The sequence below is a fragment of the Balaenoptera physalus genome, assembly GCF_965194825.1.
Source record: "Balaenoptera physalus genome assembly, chromosome: 12".
In the NCBI taxonomy this organism is placed as follows: domain Eukaryota; kingdom Metazoa; phylum Chordata; class Mammalia; order Artiodactyla; family Balaenopteridae; genus Balaenoptera; species Balaenoptera physalus.
In genome coordinates this window covers 39,197,548-39,219,801 of record NC_138897.1, presented here as the reverse complement: position 1 = coordinate 39,219,801, position 22,254 = coordinate 39,197,548, and the positions used below count along the sequence as shown (strand labels likewise).

Here is a 22,254-nt window from a genome sequence, read left to right as displayed (position 1 = left end):
CAAATTGAAGTATAAAAACCATATGATCATCTCAATAGATGCAGAAAAAACATTCAACAAAACTCACCACCTATTTATGATAAAAACTCTCCAGAAAGTAGGCATAGAGGAAACTTACCTCAACATAATAAAAGCCATATATGACAAACCCACAGCCAACATCAATCTCAGTGGTGAAAAACTGAAACCATTTCCACTAAGATCAGGAACAAGGCAAGGCTGCCCACTCTCAGCACTATTATTCAACATAGTTTTGGAAGTTTTAGCCACAGCAATCAGAGAAGAAAAAGAAATAAAAGGAATCCAAAATGGAAAAGAAGTAAAGCTGTCACTGTTCGCAGATGACAGGATAATATACATAGAGAATCCTAAAGATGCTACCAAAAAAAAAACTACTAGAGCTAATTAATGAATTTGGTAAAGTAGCAGGATACAAAATTTATGCACAGAACTCTGTTGCATTCCTATACACTAGTGATGAAAAATCTGAAAGAGAAATTAAGGTAACACTCCCATTTACCACTGATTAAAAAAAAAACAAAACAAAAGTATCTATGAATAAACCTACCTAAGGAGACAAAAGACCTTTGTGCAGAAAACTATAAGACACTGATGAAAGAAATCAAAGTTGATACAAACAGATGGAGAGATATACCATGTTCTTTGATTGGAAGAATCAACATTGTGAAAATGACTCTACTACGCAAAGCAATCTACAGATTCAATGCAATCCCTATCAAACTACCACCGGCATTTTTCACAGAACTAGAAAAAAAATTTCACAATTTGTATGGAAACACAAAAGACCCCGAATAGCCAAAGCAATCTTGAGAAAGAAAAACAAAGCTGGAGGAATCAGGCTCCCTGACTTTAGACTATACTACAAAGCTATAGTAAACAAGACAGTAGGGTACTGGCAGAAAAACAGAACTATAGTTCAATTGAACAGGACAGAAAGCCCAGAGATAAACCCACACACATATGGTCACCTTATCTTTGATAAAGGAGGCAAGAGTATACAATGGAGAAAAGACAGACTCTTCAGTAAGTGGTGCTGGGAAAACTGGACAGCTTACACGTAAAAGAATGAAATTAGAACACTCCCTAACACCATACACAAAAATAAACTCAAAATGGATTAAAGGCTTAAATAAGGCCAGACACTATAAAACTCTTAGAGGAAAATGTAGGCAGACCACTCTATGACATAAATCACAGCAAGATCCTTTTTGACCCACATCCTAGAGAAATGGAAAGAAAAACAAAAATAAACAAATGGGACCTAATGAAACTTAAAGCTTTTCCACAGCAAAGGAAACCATAAACAAGACAAAAAGACAATCCTCAGAATGGGAGAAAATATTTGCAAACAAAGCAACTGACAAAGGATTAATCTGCAAAATAAACAAGCAGCTCATGTAGCTCAATATCAAAAAAACAAAAAAACCAATCCAAAAATGGACAGAAGACTTAAGTAGACATTTCTCCAAAGAAGATACACAGATTGCCAACAAACTCATGAAAGGATGCTCAAAATTATTAATCATTAGAGAAATGCAAATCAAAACTACAATGAGGTATCACCTCACACAAGTCAGAATGGCCAGAATCAAAAAATCCCAGACAATAAATTCTGGAGAGGGTGTAGAGAAAAGGGATCCCTCTTGCACTGTTGGTGGGAATGTAAATTGATACAGCCACTATGGAGAACAGTATGGATGTTCCTTAAAAAACTACAAATAGAACTACCATATAACCCAGCAATCCCACCTCCTGGCATATACCCTGAGAAAACCATAATTCAAAAAGAATCATCTACCACAATATTCATTGCAGCACTATTTACAATAGCCAGGACCTGTAAGCAACCTAAGTGTCCATCAACAGATGAATGGATAAAGAAGATGTAGCACATATATACAATGGAATATTACACAGCCATAAAAAGAAACGAAATTGAGTTATTTGTAGTGAAGTGGATGGACCTAGAGTCTGTCATACAGAGTGAAGTATGTCAGGAAGAGAAAAACAAATACCATATGTTAACACATATATATGGAAGCTAAAACAAAAAAATTGTTCTGAAGAACCTAGGGGCAGGACAGGAATAAAGACACAGACATAGAGAATGGACCTGAGGACACAGGGAGGAGGAATGCTTAGGTGGGATGAAGTGAGAGAGTGGCATGTACATATATACACTACCAAATGTCAGATAGACAGTTAGTGGGAAGCAGCCGCATAGCACAGGGAGACCAACTCAGTGCTTTGTGACCACCTAGAAGGGTGGGATAGGGAAGGTGGGAGGAAGATGCAAGTGAGAGGTTATATGGGGATATATGTATACGTATAGCTGATTCACTTTGTTATACATCAGAAATTAACAGAACAATGTAAAGCAATTATACTCCGATAAAGATGTTTTAAAAAAACTAAAAAAGCGCCAGGATAGTGTCTGGGAGGTGACACTAGAACAGAATTGTGGAAAAGGCAGAAAGAAAGAGACATAGGATGGAGGGTTGAAACTAACTTTGAGAAAACATCAGTGAGATAATCAATGATTAAGAACAAAATGTGAGATAAAACTTTCCAGATAATCTATGTTCATCTTTTTTTTTTTTTAAACATCTATATTGAAGTATAATTGCTTCACAATGGTGTGTTAGTTTCTGCTTTATAACAAAGTGAATCAGCTACACATATACACACGTTCCCATATCTCCTCCCGCCCGCATCTCCCTCCCTCCCACGCTCCCCATCCCACCCCCCCAGGCATTCACTAAGCACCGAGCTGATCTCCCTGTGCTATGTGGCTACTTCCCACTAGCTATCTATTTTACATTTGGTAGTGTATATATGTCCATGACACTCTCTCACTCTGTCACATCTCACCTCTCCCCCTCCCCATATCCTCAAGTCCATTCTTTAGTAGGTCTGTGTCTTTATTCCCATCTTGCCACTAGGTTCTTCATGACCTTTTTTTTTCCCCTTAGATTCCATATATATGTGTTAGCATACTGTATTTTTTTTTCTCTTTCTGACTTACTTCACTCTGTATGACAGACTCTAACTCCATCCACCTCATTACAAATACCTCCATTTCATTTCTTTTTATGGCTGAGTAATATTCCATTGTATATATGTGCCACATCTTCTTTATCCATTCATCCGATGATGGACTCTTAGGTTGCTTCCATGGCCTGGCTATTGTAAATAGAGCTGCAATGAACATTTTGGTACATGACTCTTTTTGAATTATGGTTTTCTCAGGGTATATGCCCAGTAGTGGGATTGCTGGGTCGTATGGTAGTTCTATTTGTAGTTTTTTAAGGAACCTCCATACTGTTCTCCATAGTGGCTGTATCAATTTACATTCCCACCAACAGTGCAAGAGGGTTCCCTTTTCTCCACACCCTCTCCAGCATTTATTGTTTGTAGATTTTTTGATGATGGCCATTTTGACCGGTGTGAGATGATACCTCATTGTAGTTTTGATTTGCATTTGTCTAATGATTAATGATGTTGAGCATTCTTTCATGTGTCTGTTGGCCATCTATATATCTTCTTTGTAGAAATGTCTATTTAGGTCTTCTGCCCATTTTTGGATTGGGTTGTTTGTTTTTTTGTTATTGAGCTGCATGAGCTGCTTGTAAATCTTGGAGATGAATCCTTTGTCAGTTGCTTCATTTGCAAATATTTTCTCCCATTCTGAGGGTTGTCTTTTGGTCTTGTTTATGGTTTCCTTTGCTGTGCAAAAGCTTTGAAGTTTCATTAGGTCCCATTTGTTTATTTTTGTTTTTCTTTCTATTTCTCTAGGAGGTGGGTCAAAAAGGATCTTGCTGTGATGTATGTCATAGAGTGTTCTGCCTAAGTTTTCCTCTAAGAGTTTGATAGTGTCTGGCTTTACACTTAGGTCTTTAATCCATTTTGAATTTATTTTTGTGTATGGTGTCAGGGAGTGTTCTAATTTCATACTTTTACATGTACCTGTCCAATTTTCCCAGCACCACTTATTGAAGAGGCTGTCTTTTCTCCACTGTACATGCTTGCCTCCTTTATCAAAGATAAGGTGACCATATGTGCATGAGTTTATCTCTGGGCTTTCTATCCTGTTCCATTGATCTATATTTCTGTTTTTGTGCCAGTACCAAACTGTCTTGATTACTGTAGCTTTGTAATATAGTCTGAAGTCAGGGAGCCTGATTCCTCCAGCTCCATTTTTCGTTCTCAAGATTGCTTTGGCTATTCGGGGTCTTTTGTGTCTCCATACAAATTGTGAAATTTTTTGTTCTAGTTCTGTGAAAAATGCCAGTGGTAGTTTGATAGGGATTGCATTGAATCTGTAGATTGCTTTGGGTAGTAGAGTCATTTTCACAATGTTGATTCTTCCAATCCAAGAACATGGTATATCTCTCCATCTATTTGTATCATCTTTAATTTCTTTCATCTGTGTCCTATAATTTTCTGCATACAGGTCTTTTGTCTCCTTAGGTAGGTTTATTCCTAGATATTTTATTCTTTTTGTTGCAATGGAAAATGGGAGTGTTTTCTAAATTTCACTTTCAGATTTTTCATCATTAGTATATAGGAATGCAAGCGATTTCTGTGCATTAATTTTGTATCCTGCTACTTTACCAAATTCATTGATTAGCTCTACTAGTTTTCTGGTAGCAGTTTTAGGATTCTCTATGTATAGTATCATGTCATCTGCAAACAGTGACAGCTTTATTTCTTCTTATCCGATTTGGATTCCTTTTATTTCTTTTTCTTCTCTTATTGCTGTGGCTAACACTTCCAAAACTATGTTGAATAATAGTGGTGAGAGTGGGCAACCTTGTCTTGTTCCTGATCTTAGTGGAAATGGTTTCAGTTTTTCACCATTGAGGACAATGTTGGCTGTGGGTTTGTCATATATGGCCTTTATTATGTGGAGGAAAGTTCCCTCTATGCTTACTTTCTGCAGGGGTTTTATCATAAATGGGTGTTGAATTTGGTCGAAAGCTTTCTCTGCATCTATTGAGATGATCATATGCTTTTTCTCCTTCAGTTTGTTAATATGATGTATCACATTGATTGATTTGCGTATATTGAAGAATCCTTGCATTCCTGGGATAAACCCCACTTGATCATGGTGTATGATCCTTTGAATGTGCTGTTGGATTCTGTTTGCTAGTATTTTGTTGAGGATTTTTGCATCTATGTTCATCAGTGATATTGGCCTGTAGTTTTCTTTCTTTGTGACATCTTTGTCTGGTTTTGGTATCAGGGTGATGGTGGCCTTGTAGAATGAGTTGGGGAGTGTTCCTCCCTCTGCAATATTTTGGAAGAGTTTGAGAAGGATAGGTGTTAGCTCTTCTCTAAATGTTCGATAGAATTCGCCTGTGAAGCCATCTGGTCCTGGGCTTTTGTTTGTTGGAAGATTTTTAATCACAGTTTCAATTTCAGTGCTTGTGATTGGTCTGTTCATATTTTCTATTTCTTCCTGGTTCAGTCTCGGTAGGTTGTGCATTTCTAAGAACCTGTCCATTTCTTCCAGGTTGTCCATTTTATTGGCATAGAGTTGCTTGTAGTAATCTCTCATGATCGTTTGTATTTCTGCAGTGTCAGTGGTTACTTCTCCTTTTTCATTTCTAACTCTATTGATTTGAGTCTTCTCCCTTTTTCTCTTGATGAGTCTGGCTAATGGTTTATCAATTTTGTTTATCTTCTCAAAGAACCAGCTTTTAGTTTCATTGATTTTTGCTATTGTTTCCTTCATTTCTTTTTCATTTATTTCTGATCTGATCTTTATGATTTCTTTCCTTCTGTTAGCTTCGGAGGTTTTTTGCTCTTCTTTCTCTAATTGCTTTAGGTGCAAGGTTAGGTTGTTTATTCGAGATGTTTCCCGTTTCTTGATGTAGGCCTGTATTGCTATAAACTTCCCTCTTAGCACTGCTTTTGCTGCATCCCATAGGTTTTGGGTCGTCGTATCTCCATTGTCATTTGTTTCTAGGTATTTTTTGATTTCCCCTTTGATTTCTTCAGTGATCACTTCGTTATTAAGTACTGTATTGTGTAGCCTCCATGTGTTTGTATTTTTTACAGATCTTTTCCGGTAATTGATATCTAGTCTCATAGTGTTGTGGTCAGAAAAGATACTTGATACGATTTCAATTTTCTTAAATTTACCCAGGCTTGATTTGTGACCCAAGATATGCTCTATCCTGGAGAATGTTCCATGAGCACTTGAGAAAAATGTGTATTCTGTTGTTTTTGGGTGGAATGTCCTATAAATATCAATTAAGTCCATCTTGTTTAATGTAGCATTTAAAGCTTGTGTTTCTTTATTTATTTTCATTTTGGATGATCTGTCCATTGGTGAAAGTGGGGTGTTAAAGTCCCCTACTATGATTGTGTTACTGTCGATTTCCCCTTTTATGGCTGTTAGTATTTGCCTTATGTATTGAGGTGCTCCTATGTTGGGTGCATAAATATTTACAATTGTTATATCTTCCTCTTGGATCGATCCCTTGATCATTATATAGTGTCCTTCTTTGTCTCTTGTAATAGTCTTTATTTTACAGTCTATTTTGTCTGTTATAAGAATTGCTACTCCAGCTTTCTTCTGATTTCCATTTGCATGGAATATCTTTTTCCATCCCTCATTTTCAGTCTGTAAGTGTCTCTAGGTCTGAAGTGGGTCTCTTGTAGACAGCATATATATGAGTCTTGTTTTTGTATCCATTCAGCCAGTCTGTGTCTTTTGGTGGGAGCATTTAATCCATTTACATTTAAGGTAATTATCGATATGTATGTTCCTATTCCCATTTTCTTAAATATTTTGGGTTTGTTATTGTAGGTGTTTTCCTTCTCTTGTGTTTTTTGCCTAGAGAAGTTCCTTTAGCATTTGTTGTAAAGCTGCTTTGGTGGTGCTGAACTCTCTCAGCTTTTGCTTGTCTGTAAATATTTTAATTTCTCCATCAAATCTGAATGAGATCTTTGCTGGGTAGAGCAACCTTGGTTGTAGGTTTTTCTCCTTCATCACTTTAAGTATATCCTGCTACTCCCTTCTGGCTTGCAGAGTTTCTGCTGAAAGATCAACTGTTAACCTTATGGGGATTCCCTTGTGTGTTATTTGTTGTTTTTCCCTTGCTGCTTTTAATATGTTTTCTTTATATTTAATTTTTGACAGTTTGATTAATATGTGTCTTGGCATGTTTCTCCTTGGATTTATCCTGTATGGGACTCTCTGTGCTTCCAGGACTTGATTAACTATTTCCTTTCCCATATTAGGGAAGTTTTCAACTATAATCTCTTCAAATATTTTCTCAGTCCTTTTCTTTTTCTCTTCTTCTGGGACCCCTATAATCGAATGTTGGTGTGTTTAATGTTGTCCCAGAGGTCTCTGAGACTGTCCTCAGTTCTTTTCATTCTTTTTTCTTTATTCTTTTCCGCAGCAGTGAATTCCAGCATTCTGTCTTCCAGGTCACTTATCCGTTCTTCTGCCTCAGTTATTCTGCTATTGATCCCGTCTAGAGTATTTTTAATTTCATTTATTGTGTTTTTCACCATTGCTTCATTCCTCTTTAGTTCTTCTACATCCTTGTTAAATGTTTCTTGCATTTTCTCTATTCTATTTCCAAGATTTTGGATCATCTTTACTATCATTATTCTGAATTCTTTTTCAGGTAGACTGCCTATTTCCTCTTCATTTGTTAGGTCTGGTGTGTTTTGACACTGCTCCTTCACCTGCTCTGTGGTTTTTTGTCTTCTCATTTTGCTTATCTTACTGTGTTTGGGGTCTCCTTTTCACAGGCTGCAGGTTCGTAGTTCCTGTTGTTTTTGGTATCTGTCCCCAGTGGCTAAGGTTGGTTCAGTGGGTTGTGTAGGCTTCCTGGTGGAGGGGACTATTGCCTGTGTTCTGGTGGATGAGGCTGGATCTTGTCTTTCTGGTGGGCACGTCCATGTCTGGTGGTGTGTTTTAGGGTGTCTGTGGCCTTATTATGTTTTTAGGCAGCCTCTCTGCTAATGGATGGGGCTGTGTTCCTGTCTTGCTAGTTGTTTGGCATAGGGTGTCCAGCACTGTAGCTTGCTGGTCGTTGAGTGAAGCTGGGTCTTGACGTTGAGATGGAGATCTCTGAGAGATTTTCGCCGTTTGGTATTACGTGGAGCTGGGAGGTCTCTTGTGGACCAGTGTCGTGAAGTTGGCTCTCCCACCTCAGAGGCACAGCCCTGATGCCTGGCTGGAGCACCAAGAGCCTTTCATCCCCACGGCTCAGAATAAAAGGGTGAAAAAAATAGAAAGAAAGAAAGAAAGAGGATAAAATAAAATAAAATAAAGCTATTATAATAAAAAATAAGAAAAAAAATTTAAGAATAAATGTATTCAGAAAAATAATTTTTTTTAATTTTAAAAATAGATTTATTAATTTTTTATAGTAAAAAATAAGAAAAAAATTATTTAGAAAAAAATTTTTAATTTTTTAAAATAAAAAATATGAAAAAACTTATTAAAAATTTTTTTAATTTCTAAAAATAGTAAATAAGGAAAAAATTATTAAGAAAATATTTATTAGGAACAAAAAAATTTTTAAGTAAAAAAAAAAACAAACAAACAAACACGGACGGACCTAACCCTAGGACTAATGGTGAAAGCAAAGCTATACAGACAAAATCTCAGCCAGAAGCATACACATATACACTCACAAAAAAAGGAAAAGGGGAAAAATTAATATATCCTGCTCCCAAAGTCCACCTCTTGAATTTGGGATGATTCGTTGTCTATTCAGGTATTCAACAGATGCAGGCACATCAAGTTGTTTGTGGAGCTTTAATCCGCTGCTTCTGAGGCTGCTGGGAGAGATTTCCCTTTCTCTTCTTTGTTTGTACAGCTCCTGGGGTTCAGCTTTGGATTTGGACCCGCCTCTGCATGCAGGTCGCCTGAGGGCATCTGTTCCCCGCCCAGACAGACCGGGGTTAAAGGATCAGCTGCTTCAGGGGCTCTGCCTCACTCAGGCCGGGAGGAGGGAGGGGTACGGAGGAGGCAGGGAGAGCCTGCGGTGGCAGAGGCCAGCGTGACGTTGCAGCAGCCTGAGGTGCACAGTGCGTTCTCCCGGCGAAGTTGTCCCCGCCCCTGGCAGTGGCGAGCTGCACAGGCTCCTGGGAGGGGCGGTGTGGAGAGTGACCTGTGCTCGCACACAGGCTTCTTGGTGGCGGCAGCAGCAGCCTTAGCGTCTCCTGCCCATCTCTGGGGTCCACACTGATCGCCGCGGCTCACGCCCGTCTCTGGAGTTCGTTTAGGTGGCACTGTGAATCCCCTCTCCTTGCGCGCCACGAAACGAAGAGGCAAGAAAAAGTCTCTTGCCTCTTCGGCAGCTGCAGACTTTTTCCCGGACTCCCTCCCGGCTAGCACCGAAGCCCGAGCCTCAGCTCCCAGCCCCCGCCTGCCCCGGCGGCTGAGCAGACAAGCCTCTCGGGCTGCTGAGTGCTGCTCGGCGCCGAGCCTCTGTGCGGAAATCTCTCCGTTTTTCCCTCTGTGCCCCTGTTGCTGTGGGATCCGTGCTGATAGCCGCGGCTCACGCCCGTCTCTGGAGCTCGTTTAGGCAGCGCTCTGAATCCCCTCTCCTTGCGTGCCGCGAAACAAAGAGGCAAGAAAAAGTCTCTTGCCTCTTTGGCAGCTGCAGACTTTTTCCCGGACTCCCTCCCGGCTAGCACCGAAGCCTGAGCCTCAGCTCCCAGCCCCGCCCGCCCCGGCGGCTGAGCAGACAAGCCTCTCGGGCTGGTGAGTGCTACTCAGCACCGATCCTCCGTGCGGGAATCTCTCCGCTTTGCCCTCCGCACCCCTGTGGCTGTGCTCTCCTCCGTGGCTCCGAAGCTTCCCCCCTCTGCCACCCGCAGTCTCTGCCCACGAAGGGGCTTCCTAGTGTGTGGAAACCTTTCCTCCTTCACAGCTCCCTCCCACTGGTGCAGGTCCTGTCCCTATTCTTTTGTCTCTGTTATTTCTTTTTTCTTTTGCCCTACCCAAGTACGTGGGGAGTTTCTTGCCTTTTGGGAGGTCTGACGTCTTCTGCCAGCGTTCAGTGGGCGTTCTGTAGGAGCAGTTCCACGTGTAGATGTATTTCTACTGTATCTGTGGGAAGGAAGGTGATCTCCGTGTCTTACTCTTCCACCATCTTGCCCCTCCTCCTCCTATGTTCATCTTAACCAACACACTTCTTCAGCATGACTGTCTTTCTCATTTGGTTGGGGGTGTGACCAAATATTCTAATATAATGATCATAATTTACAGAAGAGGAGAATTAAATCATTAACAGTATGAGAAATTTTAAGTTCACTTGTAATTTAAAAAAACATAAAGCTGAATGTAAATAATACAAACTTTTTACCCTCCAATTTGGCAAAGATATAACTATCAATAAAATGTACTGCTGGTAAAGATGCAGAAAGATGAATAATCCCGCACAAACCTGGTAGGAAATTTGTTACACTTACTGGAAAACCATTTGACATTTTGTATCAAAGCCTTAAACATTTATATCCTTCAAGGTGGTAAACATTTTAGAAAGAATTTCTATAAAAGTAAACACATTTGCATTCAAATAAATTCATTGCAATATTATGGTGTTTTTAAACATAGAAAATTAGGAAAAAACTTACCCTTTATTGAGGATTCACTATATGCCAGGTACTATGCTAGGAATTTTGAATATAAATGTTATATTTAAATGTTAATACAATAGATTTGTCCATCATTGGATTTTTTTGTTATAGAAGAATTGTACAATTCCTAAGTTGAACATTAAGATGTTTCCCAACTGGCTCTGATCTATCATCCTGACTTCCAAATTTTCCCAATTTAGAGATAAGGAAAATGAGGCCTAGGAAAGTTATGTGAATTATTTAAGGTCAAAGAACAAATTAGAGACAAGGTCATGAGTGGAACCCCCAGATCGATGTCAATTCAATGAACTTTTAATTCCACATGTTCTTGAATAATTACATCCCACTTTAAACATTTATTGAGCATCTAATATGCCTTAGACACTGGTCTAGGCAGGCACTAGTGTTGGTTAAAACATGAAACATAAAACATAAGATAAAGGAGTTCTCCAGGAGTTCATAATCCATGGGAAGACAAACTCCTTTAAAAATGATTTTAAAAAATTAATAAATCAAATCATTGAACCACCACAGATCAAGTCTTTTTTGGATTGAAACAGAGTATCATGATAAAATCTTCTCCATGTAATGTGACAGATGTGATAATGTGGTGGCAGAGAAGACTTGATGATCAGCTCATCCTAAGTGGGTTAGCAGAGGAGCCCCAGAATCATGGCTAATGCTTATTCAGAGCTCATCAAATCCCATGCACTCTTCTAAATGCTCTATGTGGGTTAATTTATTTAATCCTCACAACAGTCCCATGAGGGAAGTACTATGATTATCACCTCCCACTTTGCAGATGATGGGATAGAGGCAATGAGAGGTCAAGTAACTCCCAGGCAGTGAACAGGAGCCAGGATTTGAGCTCACGTGGTCTTACTCTATCTCCCATATCTCGTTGTACCCAGGATATGACAGTTGAACTGGAAATTGAAGGATGTAGGGAGAAACTCATTCTAACCAGAGTTAAAGGAGTGTTCAAAGGCTTGGAGACTGTAGGATGCTTAATTCCTTTAGAGAGTTTTAGGAAATTCACTGTGGGGGTGGGGTGGAGGTGATCTTTGCTCCGGTAGGTACAGGGGTGCTCAGCCATGAGGCCTGAGCTCTAGCAGGCTACACTGAGGAGTACGGCCCTTGTCAGGCAGCTGGAAGCCATTGAAAACTTAAGCAGGGAAGAAATATGATCAAACTTGCCTTTTAGAATGATCACGTATTAATCAGTCAATAAAGTGACTGAGATGAGTTCAGCTGGTTTTGAGATCCCTGACACGGTGACCATGATTCAGCTATACATTTCTTCCCATAAAAATGAATAGCCCTCAAACAGAAACCATTGCTCATTGCTACAAGGGGTTAATAAAATCTCTGGGGCCAAGAAAGCCAAGTCACAATTTTAAAACGTTCCTTCCCAGCGGGCAGCTGCTGTGAGTGAATTGTGAGTGTGGGTGTCTGGCAACTCTGCATTCATTGGCAGTATATTGCTTTGCCTCCCCCTCATAAAGCTTTCTGTTTATTTTGTAGGAGGGTAAAGTCTCTGACAGACCTTATCCAGGAGGAAAATAAAGAAGCAGGAGGCTTTAAATTTTCGTCAAGTTCCAGAAACCTCCAAACCAACACAAACTAAGATTTGAAACTTGGAAAATTGGGACCTTACCTGGGCATGTCTTTGGCTGCCCTCCTCTTCCTTCCAGTTCCCCTTTTCCACTTCTGTGACATCCTCTCCCTTCCTTATGTTTAATCTCTGAGTCCCACATCCCAATGAATTAATGGTTCTCATATTGCCAAAACTTCACACTGAATTTCCCCAAGGGAGTCCTGCCCTTTCTAGAACTGTCCACTTTTAAAATTACTTCCTTACATTTCTGTTGCAGCTATTACACTCCTCTGGGGCTGAGCTCAAATATGTGTTAGGAGGAGAGCAATTTAATTAAATCTCCTCCACTAAGGTATAAATAATTTATAGCCCCCAACCCCATCTCTCCAATCATTCCAGGTATGTTAGGAAGGTAATGAAAGAAATGTATCTTATATTACTGAATATAACAATGAATAGTAACAGTATCTTCCAAGTGGAGGTCATATTTCAGGGCCCCTGAAAATATCCTTCCTTTGCAGCCACCCCACTTCTGGTAAAGCCAACCTGTTCATCGTATGCTCTGGTCTCTATTCAGCAGTTTTGAAGCATTTGTTTTCATTTACTATTTATCAGCACCAGCCTCTCTACATGGGGCTCCCTGGACTGATTTCCTACAAGCCTGAGGGTACTTCTTTGTTTTTGCTCTGAGGATCACATTCAATCTCAGAGTAAGGAAGCAGGAAGGTTCAACAAATGATTAATAGAAAAAAGGAGAGAGAAGCGCCAATGAGAACGAACTGTCTCTATACAAAAGAGAAATGCTTTTGTTTTAAACAATTATCAGCAAAAATACGGAGAATTTGTGGCAGCAAAATATGTGACAAGATATCCAGCAACTTCATGCTGTAGTGAAAAGTCTAGACTAGGAGATGGAAATGGTTTTTAATTCTGATCTTGTGTTAGTTACCTAATGTCTCTGCATCTTCATGTCTTCATTACATCATCTGTAAAATGAGGGGTTGAACCAGATAGATTCAGTTCCTTGTAGATCTCATTGGTACTTATCAAGTATTGGGCCTCATTTGAGACTTTGGACCTGTGTGTTGTAACACTGACCTGCTTTACATATTGTTCTGTTGACCATCAATTTCTCTGCTGTAGGGTGGAAGAAAGACCATCCTGACAGCGAGATCTGGTAGAAAAAATACCAAAGTTGGAGCTAGAAAACTTGGGTTCTAGTCCTGGCTGCTTCACTTAGAACATCTGAACTTTGGCCTACTAATAAAACCAAGTTTCATCTCAGTTTCTTTGTCTATAAACTAGAGTTAGTAATTCCTCTCTTGCTTTCTTTAAAATATTGGAAACCACACATTACAGAGTTGTTAACTCTTTTTATTTTCAGAAATGGATCTGGTTCTGAAAGTCATGCATAACCAGGACCTATGTTACCTGATGGCCACTGAGCAAGGGGAGTACAGCTAGGGGCAGGTAGGACAGAGTTTCCTAAACCTGGGTTCAATAGGACTTAGTGCCCCAAATACACATAACTGACTTTCTTTTGTGTAAGTCACACAATGGGAAATCATATGTTATACGCCCTGTGCTATCATATCACTGTGTCAACAAGAGGAGGATTGAGGTGAAATTAATGGCATTTTTCTAAATTCCATCTATTCTAGGCACGGATGATCTTTGATCTTTTCATTTTATCCATCACTGAAAAGATTCTCTTGGACTACATGGGTTTTAGTCTCTCCCATGATAAGAATGATTGATAAGCATAATTTTCCCATCATAAACCAAGGTGCTGATTATAGGCAGGAATGAAAGGAACCTCGACCTCAGCCCGTTTAGAGGACAGAGCCCCAAAGAGGCCAAGTTTGCTTTGTATGGTTGGGAATTACTTACTGGGGATCTGCTTCCTTCATGCTTCACATTACAAAGAACTTGGATGTCATCTTGATGTTACAAAAGCCACTCAGGTCAGGCCTATCACTGCCCTCATTTGCACTGCTTGCTCTCCCCATTTACTCATCTTGGCAGAAAATCATTTGTGATCTCATATTGCTATCTTTTCATGTGGGTATACCTAATATACAGAAAGAAATTATAAGCTCATTTGGATCAAGAGCTCTGTTTTTATACCTCTTTATTTTTGAATGTTGGGTTCTTGAATCAGAACATAAACTCTTTCTAGGTTTAAATTTTGTCTTTTTCTTTGTACTTCCACTACAATTCAGTATTGGACACAGAATAAGCACTTTATGAATTCTTATTATAGAACCTAATGAATATTTCTTGGCTTTAACTAAAACTCTCTATCTGTAAGATCATGGCTTACTAATAATTCAGTCAGCAGCAAATTGGGAATCTGTTTGATCTGAGAAGTGAAAAGAGATTGGGGATGTACCAGTTACCTCACTAACATTAGCCTCCTATTAAGATAAGTTCACATTCCTTGGGAGACCCCAGGAAGGACAGAAAGAGGAAATAACTGAAAAATTAGCTTGGTGGTTGTATTGGCTTGTGGCCAACAACTCATTCACTACAAAGCACGTTAAATTATAACAATCCCAAATTCATGCAGTTTGTGCTTGGAAGATCCTTAGAAATGTCTAGTTCAATTTCCTTGTTTTACAGATAAGGACATTGAGGTCAAGGAACTAAGAAGATGACCAGTTTTGAAGAAATTGCCCTAGGAATTAATTATACACACACACACACACACACACACACATATATATATATATATATATATATATACTTTTTAAAAACATCTTTATTAGAGTATAATTGCTTTACAATGGTGTGTCATTTTCTGCTTTATAACAAAGTGAATCAGTTATACATATACATATGTCCCCATATCTCTTCCCTCTTGCATCTCCCTCCCTCCCACCCTCCCTATCCCACCCCTCTAGGTGGTCACAAAGAACCAAGCTGATCTCCCTGTGCTATGTGGCTGCTTCCCACTAGCTATCTATTTTACATTTGGTAGTGTATATATGTCCATGCCACTCTCTCACTTTGTCTCAGCTTACCCTTCCACTTCCCCGTATCCTCAAGTTCATTCTCTTATATATATACTTTTAATAACACAATTCCGCAGCTTAAAAGCGGTTTTATGTGACCAAGTTCAGTGTTTGGGTGAAGCAACTGAAGTTAAATAATAGAGCAGCAGAAACACAGCAATGTATCTGTGTGACAGAGACAGCCAACTGTCTTCCAAAGATTCTTTCTTCCCTTCCATAACATAGTTGCTTCTGGAAGGTGGATGCTCAGCTGGGGAGAACACTGTCTAGATCTGTTTGCGATTCCATGTGAACTCTGACTGGATCCAGACCCTGAAACGTGGGTAAAAGTGATGTACACCACTTCCAGACCTGGATCCCTGAGGGTCTCTCACACCGTCTTCCAGGATCTTTTCCCTCCATTCTCTTCTCTCCAGTCTTATTTCATCAAGGGTTACTGTCACTAATAAAGTGGAAGTGAAGACAATTAAGAAATAAGAATCTAAACTCAGATGAAATTTACCTGTCAGATCAAATACCCTATAAGACAATATAGCCTTGCCTATATCTGCATAGCTCTGAGAAACATTTTTTTTCTTCTAGTAGATTGACAAAAACTCAAAATTGTGATAATATTTTTGTTGGTGAGACTGTAGAGAAATAGTCTCTCTCATACATTGCTGTTGTGAGTGTGAAAATGTACAACCTTATTAACAGCATGAAATATTTATCAAAATTATTTACACAGTCATTTAACATTTGACTTGGCAAACCCACATCTGGAATTTACACTTTAGGTACACCTGCATATGTTTGAAATGACATATGGATAAAGTTATTGATTTTAGCATTCTTTGCAATATTAGCATGTGGGAAACATTCCAAGTATCTATCAATAAAATATAGTTAAATAATACATGATCCACACAATGATATACTACACAGCTGAACGAAAGAACTAAGAAGGCTTCTGCTTACAGATATGGAAAGGTTGCCAGGATATATTGGCAAGTGCAGACAGTGAAGTTCAGAACAGTATATACAGTATGCTATCATTTGTTTTAAAAAGAGGAATGATAAAATGTATTTTTATATGTTCTCTCATCTGCATAAAGAAACCATGTATACGAGGGGAGTAGGCAGGAACAGGAATCAGACAAAGATTTCTTAATCAGTAACTTATAATATGGTTATTAATCTGAGAGAATGAACTTCCTATTAAAATACAATTAAAAATAAAAAGGAAAATATTATGGAGGTCATCCCTTTTGGCTTCTACCCAGAAAAAGCACAAAAGTAGGCATTACTAGATAATTGATATTAAAGAACTGTTATTAAAGAAAAGTCAAGCTTCACTTTGGAATGATTGACCTAGAATTATAGCTATGCCTCTGTCAGCTTCAACCAGGTCAGCATATTGCATTCATCAACTTTTGCTTTCAACTCTAATTATTTACTTGATTAAGTGAAGCTTACCTGCTTTCCTTAGATCATCAGTGCTTTCCAAGAAATGATGAGTTTTGTTACCATGAGCTTGTTTGTGTGAACTTCCTTTCCTCTGTAGCTTCCATTTATTAAGCTATGTGCCAGATGCTGTTAGGAGCTGGAGATACACAGACAATAAGACAAAGCTCCTCTTTTAGGAGATCATAATTAGAGGGGAGAGAGAGAGAGATGAATTAAGTATCTCGGTATGGGATGAACTGTGTTCCCCCAAATTCATATGTTGAAATCCTAACCTCTAGTACCTCAGAATGTAACTGTATTTGAAGAAAGGGTATTTAAAGAGGTAATTAAGGTTAGATGAGGTGATTGATGTGGGCTCTAATTTAATATGACTGGTGTCTTTATAAGAAGAGGAGGTTAGGACACAGACATACAGAGAGGAAAGACCATGTGAAGACCAAGGGAGAAGACAGCCATCTACAAACCAAGGAAACAGGCCTCAGAATGAAATCAACCTTGTGGACTTCTTGATCTTGGACATCTAGCCTCCAGAATTGTGAGGAAATTAATTTCTGTTGTTTAAGCCACTCAGTCTGTGGTACTTTTATATGGTAGCCCTAGCAAACTATTGGGTTGGCCAAAAATCTCTTTCAGGATTTCCATTAATGGAAGAACCCAAGCGAAGTTTTTGGCCAACCCAATAATATACGTCTCTAACGCAGTTCAGTTAGAGCTGCGATAGGAAAGTTAGCCTTCAGTGATAGAGAAAGAAGCACAGAGGAAAGGTCCCAAATTTAACTGCTCAGTTAAGACAGAGAGGTGGCATCTGGGTAGAATTTCTGAGACAACTCTATTATTATCCCAACTTTATAGATGAGAAAACTGAGGCACAGGACAGTTATGTAAATTTCCTAAGATTATGAAACTAAGAAGTGACAGAGCCAGGCATTCAAAACCAGGTAAATTCTCCCAATCAGTGCTTTTACAACTATATTATGTTGTTTCCGATAAAAATTATTAAGGAGAAATAATGAATGGGAAAAGAGTACAGATAGGACTCACAGAGCTACACACACTTGGCTTGAACATAAAGCACAAATTTGGGTGGCAGCAAGTGGTGGGGGAGTGCTCAGTGGGTCTCATGGGCTGTATTAATTTTGCATTTTATCTCAAAATCAGTGGAGGCTCATTTTTTCATTTTAAAGTAGGAATTTAAGGAATTTGTGCCCAAATCGTAAATGTGAAGCTCAATGAATTTTCACAAACTGACACATCTGTGTAATTGGCACCTCGATTAAGAAACCACCAGATCCCCAGAAGTCTCATCCTGTTCTCTTCTTTCTCTACCTCCTTCACTGATAACTCCTCTACTGACTTCTAAGGTCATAGCCTAGTTCTACCTCATTTTGATCTCTTAGATAAATGAAATCATGCAGAGTGTATTCTTTTGTATCCACCTTCTTTTGTTCACTCTTATAAGGTTGAACTTTATGTATGTAGTTCTAGTGTGGTCATTCTCTTTGCTATATAGTATTTCAGGGTGTATCTGACTCTATCCATTCTATTGTTGGTTGACATATGAGTGGTTTCTAGTTTGAGGCTAATATAAATAACGCTACTATGATAATTCTTATAAATATTACATAGTGAATGTATGTACCTAAATAGAGTCACTGTATCATAAGATATGCATATGTTCAGCACTAGTAGATATGGCCAAACAACACATATACTTAACGGTAAAATATTGCAAGCTTTTCCCTGACATGGGAATCACTTTTATTCAACATTTTACTAGAGGTCTCAGGCAGTGTTAAAAGGCAAGAAGACAATATAAAATGCATGAGGTTTGGAGAGAAAGAAATAAAGCCATCATTTGTCACAGGAGACATAATTATGTATGTGTGAAATCCAAATGAATCTTCAAACTTAAAAAGTGAATTTAACAAGATCTCTTTGCATATATTTATATAAAGTAAATATATAAAATTGTATTTCTATCTACTGAAAAAAATAGATGGAAGACAAAATTTAAAAAAATGATACCGTTTTTCATAGCTTCACAAAACATCAATTACAAATTAACTGAATGACAGATATGCACTATCTCCATGCTGAAAATTATAAAATATCATTAAGAGAAATTAACAGAATTTTATTAATATTATTATTGGAGGACTCAATACTGTAAGGAAGTCAATTCCCAAATTCATCCATGGATTCAATGTAATTCCAAACAAAATTTTGGCAGGTTTTTGGGCAGACTTTGACAGACTCTAAGTGTATATGAAACAGTAAAGAACTAAGAGAAAAAAAATTTTGGTCATTATTTTTTAAATTGGAACTACTTATTGAGGCATATTATCTAACAACCTGGAAAAATGCTATTTACTCTTCTCTCTAAAATTAATACATTAACCCCTTAGATGAATATAGTATTTATACTCTTTTCTAGTGCCTTCATTGTTATGATCTTCATTAACACAATGACCATGAGAGAAAAGCAGAGACCATGAGAGGAGAGAAATTTTTTATATTAATCAGATAGAAGAGAAATCCAAGCCCCAGAGAGGTAAATGATTTTCTTCCAGGTATAAGTCCAAGACAAAATTATGATAAGAGCTCTGATTTTTTAATTTAAATCCCCCTTTTCCTGAACTCACACTGTATAGACCCCAAATGAATCAATGCATTTCTTATTCTTTTGTGGAACATTCCATGGTGACGGCAACATACCAAATGTCTTGATAGGATGGAAAACTTGACAATAACAAACTTAGGTCTGCCATGTGAACTTGAGAGGTGTATTTCAGAGGGTATATGGTCAGGCCACTCAGGATGGCTGTTCTCTTGCTCTCTGTACATCCCTTGCCCGACCAGTGCCTGCTTCACCTATAACTTATGCACATGACTGATCTTCCTACATACTTGCCCCAGGCCCCAGCTAGTGATTGTTCTTACCAAATGGGCAGTGAGGAACATATCCCTCTGCTGTTTTCCCCAGTAACTAATGAGCCCACCTGATGTCAATTTCCCTATAGCTGGTAGTCTCCTCCCCCAGCCTCACCCCCAGGAGCGAAGACTGCCAACATGTCCTGTCCAACGTGCACTGTGGGGTGTAGCCCCAGGGCCTTGCTTCAGATGTGTAAACTCCCCTATCCATTAAATCATAGAAATCTCTGTTGCTGACTCCAGGGTGTTTCTTCCTTCTTGAAGCTGGGCAAGCACACGCCTTGTAGGCCTGCGGGGTGCAGCCCAAAAGAGGGGCTGTAGGAAGGTGCCATATTGGAGTCAGGCGCACCATCTCCTGCTGAATAAAATACTGCCTGTTTTGTTTGTCTTTTTTTTCCTCCAGCATTGAAGCATATTGTTGGTTTCTTAGTGGAGTACTAGGTGAAGTGGTCAGCTTGCATTTAGGGTCATATTGTAAAAGGCATATCTTTTCTCTAGATTTTCACCCAAGTTGTAAGAAGCTCACAACAAACCAGGAGAACTCTAAGGGAAATAAGACCAGCATGGAGAACAGCAGACTCATGGCTTCCACCAGCGGTGTCTGAGGCATACGTTCACAGAGGCGAATATCTGGGTGGATTACCCACATTACTTAAATTGTTAGTTTTTTTATCACTTATTTTGTTTGCCAAACAAATGTGGTTAAATTGCAGACATTAAATGTCTCTTTGTTGAGATTGTGTCTGATTACATAGTCTTTCTTGAACCCTTTCTACATTATTGTGTTTGCTAGCATCTCAATATTCACTAACTACAGCAGATTAATATTCCTTTTGATTCACTATTTACTCAGGTAAGTATTCAATTTGGGGATTACAATATAGTTATTTCCCCCACATTGAAGAAAGCAAGCTGCTGGTAAGAAAAGGAAATAATGAATTCTTTTTCTTTCATGAAAATAACAGGTTGCTTTCTTGTTACTTAAACATTTTCATAACTTGTCAACAAAATTACAGTATTTTTCCCCTTCATCCAACAGATTTTTACCCATTACAGTTACAAACAAAGGCTCAGCTTCACCAGCAGAAGCTCATGCAGTTCCTGGCACATCCTTAAGAGCATTTCCCATTTTAGTGTGTAGATATTTGAAAGAGGCTATCATATGTTCCATAAATCTCATATTTTCAAATTCCATTTCCACTAATTTTAACCTCACATGAGATTAAAACATGAGGTTTCTAGACTCGTCATCTTCTTGGTTGCCTGACATGCCCAAGCAGAAGAAAAGGAAACATGAAAGGAAACAGCTCCTCATTAAAGGAAACAGCTAATGGAGCTGAAAAAGCATAAGGAAGGAAGAAAGAAGAGAGAGACACTAAGTAGGGGGGAAGAGAGAGAAAGTGAGTGAGAGAAGAGGTTGAATACAACTACTCCTCCTAGTTTGAGGATCAGAAGGGTTGTAGAATTTATTTACAGGATGAGGACTTAAAGGTCATTTACAATGATAAATAGTTTGCATATCAATAATTAAAATCCAGTAAGTTTTTATAAGATCTGAAGTTTTTGAAATTTTCCAGAGGAGAGAGTTGTATAGGAGTTTCTCTCTGTGCTTTTTTTGGCATTTTGTCAATGTTTTATATCAAGAAATCACTTAATTCAAAGGACTAGAGATTTATATCTTCCCATTTTCTGTTGCCCAAATTAGGGATAATCCATTACTTTAGAATAATGTCTTTGTGGTCTTTCTCTGCTGAATGCCAAATATTCTTTCAATTATTTTATTCAGAGGGACATGAATCACCAGATTCTTTACTTGTGTTTGTCTATAGACTGGATAAAGGTTTTTATTGAACTCAACTACTTGGTGGTCAATGTCAGTGGATACTCGATTATATCTTTCAGATGAATTGACACATTAAAAATTTTTTTTGGAATACAGAAAAACTATCACTGTCTTCAAACTGTTTTCATTTTGAACAATGAGTCTATATATCATATTGATTTGCAAAACAGGTCTTCCTAATATATAGTCACAATACATAAAGTGTGTGAAGTATAAAACAAAACAAAAATTCAAGTTTTCAACGACATTTTATTCTGAAATTTTAAATATATTATATGGTACAAAGGAAAAGAATATACAGTAGACCGTTGAACAACATGGGTTCGAACTGTGAGGATCCACTTATACACAGATTTTTTTCAATAGTAAATATTATAGTACTACATGATCTCTGGTTGGTCAGACATGCAGGAACCATGGATACAGAGGGCTGATAATAAATGATTCACAGATTTTCCACTGCACTAAGTGTTGGGGTCCCTAACTCCCACATTGCTCAAGGCTCAACTATAATAATAAATGCATTAAAGTCTTTAAGTCTGTTGTTTTAAAACTCAATGGCATTCCAATTATTCATCTATTCATCCATTGATTAAACAAACATTTAAAGAATACCTGCTAGATGCCAGGCACCATATTAGGTTCTCTCAAATAAGAATACCATGCTGAGGCTGATTAGAGAGAGTCACACATAGTAACTATTCAATCTAAGAACTTGGAAGGGCAGGAATGTGGTTCCTTGAGGTCAAGAGCAAGAAAACCCCTGAACTTATAGGGATGGTGGA

The 22,254-nt window shown here is 38.4% G+C and overlaps 2 long non-coding RNA genes across 2 annotated transcripts in view; one reads left to right on the top strand and one right to left on the bottom strand.

Annotated features, from left to right (window-relative positions):
• LOC309639216 overlaps positions 1 to 22,254 on the bottom strand; it is an 800,045-nt gene that overhangs the window by 104,549 nt on the left and 673,242 nt on the right. The gene's annotated exons all lie outside the window — the stretch shown is intronic.
• On the top strand, positions 9,476 to 20,361 carry LOC309639233. Its single transcript, XR_014251539.1, has 2 exons — positions 9,476 to 13,705; positions 20,125 to 20,361. It is a non-coding gene; the product is annotated as an uncharacterized lncRNA (long non-coding RNA).